Below are 6,266 nucleotides of genomic sequence, written 5' to 3'. Positions count from 1 at the left end.
TGAAAATGGTTCATATCATTGTTTCTAAGAAACTTTTAGTACCTAAATAATAATGAACCTCTGAATACCTTCCACCTTCTTTTTAAAGGGTCATTACCTTCCCTAATCCCAGAACACCACCTTAATTAAGGGAAGGAAGAAGGGAGAGAGAGAGAGAGAGAATGGAGAAGCAAGGTATTTTTGTACAAGCTTAGATTAATATATTCATTCTTTCTTCTTCTAATCACCTATGATGACACTGGGGAGCAGAAAAGAAAGTTATTCTCCCTTCTTTCTGAATAAAATTACTATATCTGAAAATTTTCATTTCTTTGAAATCTCTTTAGAAACCACCAGGTCATTCCTTTTGTCAAGGTACCTACTTGCATGTGCAACTGAAGGAGCCTCTGGAGCTCATTTTTCATATAATATATATTCTAATCAGTGTGACATCTAACTGTGAGTCTTACATTTTGATTTCTTTCATTGATCTAGAGGCTTTTTCTTCATTGTCATTTGTCAATCAATACCTATTTCTAGGAATTTTTTAAGGGAATTCATTTAATTTCCGTGGCACAAACAATGTTTCAATGAGAATAATCAATTTTCTGCCACACATAATGGTATAAATAAGTTGATGTATTTAAAGGAAAAATGTCCTTGAAGGAAAAGAAGAATCAGTACTTTTATCGCTCTGAGTTAAGAAGAGTAATGGTGAAAAGTGTCATAAAATCTTAAATCAGAAAGTACATAAGTACATATATAATAAGTACAGACCTAAGAATAAAGGAGGTTACAAGAAGACACAAGACAAAATCCTTGCTCATAAGGAACTACCTTTATAACCTTAACTTCATGAAGAGTGACTAGCTTTTAAACAAATAGGCAATGGATCCAAGTTTTATGTTTTTGAACAGAACAAGTATGTGGTAGACTCGTTTCTGCCACAATCTCTAAGATGACCCTAAGAATTTATTTCTTTTTTAGGTCAACTATCTAAAGTGAATGGTTGAAACGTTGAAACTTGAAACGTTGTTGGGGAGGAAGACCTCCCTCTGCCCTATGGTCCTTCTAGTTGGACTTAGAATCAAATTGACATAAGACTGATTAACAGGAGAAAATAAAATTTAATAGCGTATGTATGGGGAATCCACACAGACATGAAATTCCAAGAAAATGAGGCAACATGAAACACATGTGAGCTAAGGAGAGGGAGAGGTTCTGAAGACACAAAGGGGGAGGAAGCCATTAGCAGGAATGTGAGAAGATGTTTTAAAAAAACAGTTTGCCCTATTATGCAGATGAGTTTCTTAGGTAAAGCAGAGTCTCTGTTAATAGTTTTCTTCCTGGTGCAGGCTCTCCTTACCAATGTAAATTTAGGCAGTTGAAGATCAGGAAGAGAGCTTTTCCTGCATCTGCAGGGTTTTGATTACTTTTTTCTTTTTTTTATTATGTTCACTTAGGCAGCATATAGTACATCATAAGTTTTTGTTGTAGTGTTCAATGATTCATTAGTTGCATATAACACCCTGTGCTCACTCAATATAATGTTCGTGCCAAAGTGGCCCATCTTGGGGCAGCCTGCCCTTGGTCCTTACATTGTTTGCCTGAAAGCAAGCCCAGGCAGGTTACATTGATTCACTTGTGTTTTCATGCCCGGTAATTAACTCTTAGCTGGCCAGTCATAACTCTTCTGGTCTACTATTTTATTTAATGTGAACCTCAGAATATTAACACAATAACATTTTAAAATGTTTGTTACATACATCTTATATTTGTATACATTTCATTGTATATTATATATACATAAATGCACATTTTACTTTTATTTTCTTATAAAGTAAAAATTCAGTTTATTCATCTGTTTATGACACAGTACACAAGAGGCAAAGTGTTTCACATCATAGAATGCATTTCCAACTCCTTGGATGTTCATTTCTTTGGCTCAAAGGAAAGACTAGATGTGAGAAGCAGGCAGTGCTTAGGCAACTGAAATAAGCCTGGGGAGGGGGCAGTGTGAACATCATCCTCACAGGAATGGGTACAAGGGGACTGTTAGTCACAAGTTACTTTCTAGAACTGTTAGCTGGAAACAAAGGAGCACTCCTCCTGGATGCTCATGCCATCATGGGCCTCAGTCATCCTTACCAGAAAGGTATAAGCAGCACTTTCTGGTAGGCTCCCTTGGTGTCTTACTGGATACGGTAGTTCAGGGAGTTGTCATAGTCTCTCTTGAATTTAGACCTAATTTTTAACATGTCTGCTTTACTGCAAGAGACCATGATTCTAATCAGGACTTTATTGCAAGTCTCCTTGCCTTTCATGGAGTTGTACAATTGGTCAGCAAAATACAGGGGCTTGTTCTGAATGCACTGGACCAGTTCAGGAAAGCATCTTCCAGGTCTCCTTTGGCCTCCTTCTTGATGCTCTCCAGCATGTCATAAGGGCTGTAGCTTTTATACCTGCCAAATACTTTCTGGAGGTGACACACTGTCTGCTCGGTCACAATGCTGATCCACTTGGGCACATTAGTTCTTTTCCTCTTCACCCCATCATCATAGAGATCCCAGGCATCTTGGTCAATCAGTACATAATCAATGACAGAGCCATCTTCTGCTCTTTTACCCTTTTCGAGGGCAACCATCAGCTTGCAGAAGTCATCAGGTATGTCAGAAATGATGTCCTTCTCCAGATCAGTCTTGTACATTTCCTTGTAGACTCTGTTAATTTCCTGAAGCTCCTGGTTGGTCTTTGAGCGGATGATTCCAGTGAGGGACTCCTCATCAGTTCCCAGCCTCATGATGGCTTTCAGTTGAGAAGCATTGTACAGAGCAGATGTTTTCAATAAGCCCAAACTCACAGTCTCCAGGTGGCTGGACAAGGCTGACTTCAGTACTGATGCAAGTTCCTTTTCGGTCCTTCTCCGGTAGGTGAAGGCAATATCCTGTCTCTCTTCACTGCTGTGGTTGATCAAATGTTGACAATGATGAGCTCATCCACATCTTTGCTCTTGATGGCCGTTTCAGTGTTCAAGCATCACACTCAGCATTCAAATTCGTGTATGCTTTAACTGACCCGTGTGCACTTGAGGGCATGGAGTGATCATCCTCCAAGCTGAGCTTGCAGAGAATTTTGTGAACAGTAGACATTTTGAAAGAAAGTGAGCCAGATGCTGAGAGCTGCAAGCGTCCCCAGCTGTGGAACCACTGCACATTTTACTTTTATATGCATATTATATACATACAACAGCATAGCACAAAATGTATAGTTAGTATATTTTTATATGTAAATACATATAGAACATTTATATACTTTATACATATATACACACACATTAGAAATGTAGAACAAATAGAAATGTACACCAAAAATACACATTTCTCAGGAATGAGGAAAAAATGTAGTATTTCTATATGCAACAACATGAATGTGTCTCCACATTATTGATGCTGGGCATACAGAACACATGTTCCATGCTCCCATTTAAATAAAGTTCAAAGCAGACAAAACTAATCTGACTTATATCACCACACACTGATGAATGTTATTTCTTTGCATGATTAAACTACAACTTATTTATCCATACCATTACTGATGGATGTTTGGGTTGTTTCCAGTTTGGGTTATTACAGGAAATGCTTGAATGAACATCCTTTTACATTTCTTATGGTGATTATGTTAGTCAATTAGCTTTCCTAAATGGTTGAGCCAATTTACACATCTACCAACAGTGCCTGAGAATACCAACCAGGTGTTCCAATTCCTTGCCAATACTTCATCTTAGCAGTCTTTTTAACTGTAGACAGCCTGGTAATGTGTATATTTCACTGTGATTTTAATTTGCATTTCTCTGATAACAAATGAGATTGAGAATGTATAATACGCATATTGGCTGTTTGGATAAACTGTTTTGTGAAGTGCCAATTCAAGTCTTTGCCTTGTAAATCTATAGCTTAGAAAAGAATAAAAGCCCTAGGAATATTTTTTTTGGAAAATTTGGGGCTGCTTCTCAATGGATCCTTCCTCCACATTACTCTGTCCCCCAAACTCCACCTACTTCAGTATCCCCAAATCAGATTTCTTTTTTTTTTTTAAGATTTTATTTATTCATTTGAGACACAGAGATACAGAGAGAGAGAGAGAGAGAGCATGAGCAGTGGGAGAGGCAGAGGGAGAGGGAGAAGCAGACTCCCGGCTGAGCCAGGAGCCCGATGTGGGGCTCAATTCCAGGACCCCAGGATCGCGACCTGAGCCGAAGGCAGACACCTAACCATCTGAGCCACCCAGGTGCCCCAGATTTCTTTTTTTTCTATCCAGTGATAACACCACTCTGCTTGGCCTATATTTTCCTGAGCCATATTCGGAAATATTTTTGGGGAGATGTCCTGGGTGAGTATGAGCTAATATTGTGCTTTCTGCCTTTCATAATTCTTAGCCCCATGTTGGTTGCCATCCATTGCCTGAAATAGTTATATATTTTTGTACAGATATAATGGTAGCTTATGGTGGAAGGATGAGTCTGATACCAGTTACTCCATTGTGGCTGCAACCAGTGGTCCTAAAGTATTTTTTATTCTATTTGTTCTGATTTTATTTTTATTTATTTTTTTTAGTTTGTACGTTTTTTGGTTATTTTCTCAGGTTATCCTGGAGGTTATAACATTCAGCCTTAATTTATTAGCATGGAATATAAATTAGTGTTTTTCCATTTTATGGTAATGCTTGAGCCTTCAACCTTTAAGCTGCATTTATTCCCCTTTCATCTTTATGTTATTGTCATGCATTTTTGTTCTACATATAGGTTTGACTCTGAGGTGTTTATCATTACTCTTTAAAAAGTAAATGATCTTTTATACTTACCCACATATTTATACTTTCCAGTATTTTCTTTTTTCCTGTAATTCTATTTTTTGAAGTAAGATTATATTCTTTCTACTGAAAAAAAAATCCCCTTTGGTGTTTCTTTAATTTTTTTCATATTTTGATTGCCTTGTTTTTTTAAAGGATAGTTTCACAGGGTGTAGCCCTTTAGGTTGGCATTGATCTTTCAGCATGTTGAGGGTGATACTCTGTTGTTTACTGGCTTCCATTTCTTCTGTTACCATCAGTCCTATTTTTGATCTGCTTTGTTTTTATCTGGTGGCTTATAAGATTTTATCTCTAAATTTTTTTTAACATTTTTACTATAATGTATCTAATCCTAAATAGAATTTTCTTTTTATTTATCCTACTTCTGGTTCCTAACTCTTCTTGACTCACTGACCTAACTTCAAGGGAGTTTAACAGTCTAACTCCTAGACGACTTCTGTCCATTTTGAAGAAATCTGATCCACTGTGTCTTCAAAGCTTCTTCCCTGAAACTCTTTCTACCTCACTTCTGAAACTCCAACTACATGTATGACCTATTTCTAAAGACCTTTTCATGGTGTTCCATATATCCTTTATTCTCTTTTATGTATTTTCTGTTATTTTACTTTCTATGTGTCAGTCTGAATGTTTTTTGCCCTCAAGTTCACTAATTCCGTTTTTTTAGCTGTAATAACTGCATGCAACGATTCTTAAAATCCAGCCAATTTATTTTTAAGTTTTTAGATTTTCTAATTTATTGTGCTTTCTATATTCTAGTTCTCTGGTGAATTATTTCAACTTATTATGTTTTTTTTTTTTTTTTTAACATGTTAACCACACTTATCTCAAAGTCTGTGTCTAGTAACTTCAATAGCTACATTATCTGAATTTATTTCTGTTTCTATTATCTGGCTTTTCTCTTTGTACTGTTCTTTGATATTACCAGTAATTTTTTAGATTGAATGTTAGACATTGTGCATTTAAAATGTCCTTGTTGCCTCAGCACCTTCTGAGTGACTTCACGGAATTTTAGCAATCTCACCATCAGATTCTTGACTCCTAACTTTGCAAATATAGCTTATAAAGTAACACAAATGTCAGCCTTTTCGTGTATTAATCCTTTCCATTATAGATTGCTTTACATGTACTTATTAATGCATTATTATTCCATATTAGCTTTATTTCTGAGCTGGATGACACAAGTTTTTTTTTTTTTTCCTTTTATTGAAAGCTGCTTCTATTACCTGTCATTTATCATTCTCTTTATGAAGTTTAATTGTAGCCAAAAAACAAAACAAAACCCCGAACAATTGGGAAGTAGGAACCGATACTTGACTTACACCTCATTGGCTTCACAAATTTATTAATTTATACTGCAGACCTCTTTTTCCCACTCCCTTTCCTTTAAAGAATCTTTTACTGTCCCAGGGCCATCATAA

The 6,266-nt window shown here is 36.4% G+C and overlaps 1 pseudogene; it reads right to left on the bottom strand.

Annotated features, from left to right (window-relative positions):
* Positions 1-1,812: 1,812 nt before the first annotated feature.
* Positions 1,813-3,167, bottom strand: LOC118001033 (annotated as a pseudogene).
* Positions 3,168-6,266: the final 3,099 nt, after the last annotated feature.

Source organism: Mirounga leonina, unplaced genomic scaffold (genome assembly GCF_011800145.1).
Source record: "Mirounga leonina isolate KUSES-001 unplaced genomic scaffold, KU_Mleo_1.0 Mir_53, whole genome shotgun sequence".
In the NCBI taxonomy this organism is placed as follows: Eukaryota; Metazoa; Chordata; class Mammalia; order Carnivora; family Phocidae; genus Mirounga; species Mirounga leonina.
The sequence above is the reverse complement of the archived record's forward strand: the minus strand, read 5'-3'. Positions and strand labels throughout refer to the sequence as shown.